This window comes from Chenopodium album, chromosome 3 (genome assembly GCF_948465745.1).
Source record: "Chenopodium album chromosome 3, dcCheAlbu1.1, whole genome shotgun sequence".
NCBI classification, from domain to species: domain Eukaryota; kingdom Viridiplantae; phylum Streptophyta; class Magnoliopsida; order Caryophyllales; family Amaranthaceae; genus Chenopodium; species Chenopodium album.
Window position 1 is genome coordinate 29,512,403 of NC_137836.1, and position 1,078 is coordinate 29,513,480.

General features: G+C 42.5%; 1 non-coding gene across 1 annotated transcript; it reads right to left on the reverse strand.

Moving 5' to 3' along the window:
- Positions 1-288: 288 nt before the first annotated feature.
- LOC145625975 (small nucleolar RNA R71) lies at positions 289-394 on the reverse strand. Its single transcript, XR_014110864.1, has one exon. It is a non-coding gene; the product is annotated as a small nucleolar RNA R71 (small nucleolar RNA).
- Positions 395-1,078: the final 684 nt, after the last annotated feature.

Below are 1,078 nucleotides of genomic sequence, written 5' to 3' on the forward strand. Positions count from 1 at the left end.
ACTTCGAAATTAGGCCGGCTATGATCGCTTTGATCGAAAGGAGACAATATAGCGTAGCTAAGAATGAGAGTCCGTTGAACCATCTCAAGGAGTTCGAAAAGTATTGCAACACTATCAAAGTGAACGGAGTTTCTCAAGAATTCATCCGGCTCAAGTTGTTTCCATTTTCTCTCATAGGCCGAGCCTTGGAGTGGTTAGATAAGGAGGTAAAGCCAAATTCCCTTCGAACATGGGACGAAGTCACCAAGGAATTCTTGTCCCGATTCTACCCACAAAAGAAAACGGCGGAGGCTAGAGCTTTGATTCAAGGGTTCAAGCAAAGACCTAATGAAAGCCTCTACGAAGCATGGGAGAGGTATAAAGAGTATCAAAGGGAATGTCCCCACCACGGAATTCCAACTTATCAAGTCATTCAAATTTTCTATGGTGGCCTAAGTCCTCAAGGAAAATCATGCCTCGATGGGGGTGCCGGAGGTCCCATAATGAATCGGACGGAAGAGGAAGTGGTGGACATTATAGAGGACGAGGTTAAGTACCATAGAGATTGGCAAGATGGTGAGAGATATTCAACTACCAAGAGTGGTTCTTCGGTGTACTCTATAGACCATCTAAATGCGATCAACAACTTATCCTCACAAATGACAAACTTGGGGAAAGAAATGACCGCAATCAAGGCCAAGTTGGAAGGTTCCTTTTCTTCTCAAGCTTCGAATTCTCCCTCCCAATTTAAGGGGAGAGGTACCTTTCTAACTCTCAACCCCCTCCCTCTTCAAATAATATGCCTAGTGGTTGCTTGTTTTGTGATGCATGTGGATCTTATGATCATGACTCTTGTAATTGCCCTCATGCTTCCCCGGAAAGTGGTGATGATTTTGATAAGTGAGAGTGAGCATGTGAATTATGTGTCAAATAATAATGTGCAAAGGTTTGATAATCAAAGAGGTCAATGGAATAGGAATTACCAAAACCAAGGTAATTTTGACAACTATAACCAAGGTGGTGGTTATAGGAACCAAGGGAACCAAAGTTCTCGTGGCAACTATAACAATCAAGGTTATAGTAGTCAAAATCAAAACCA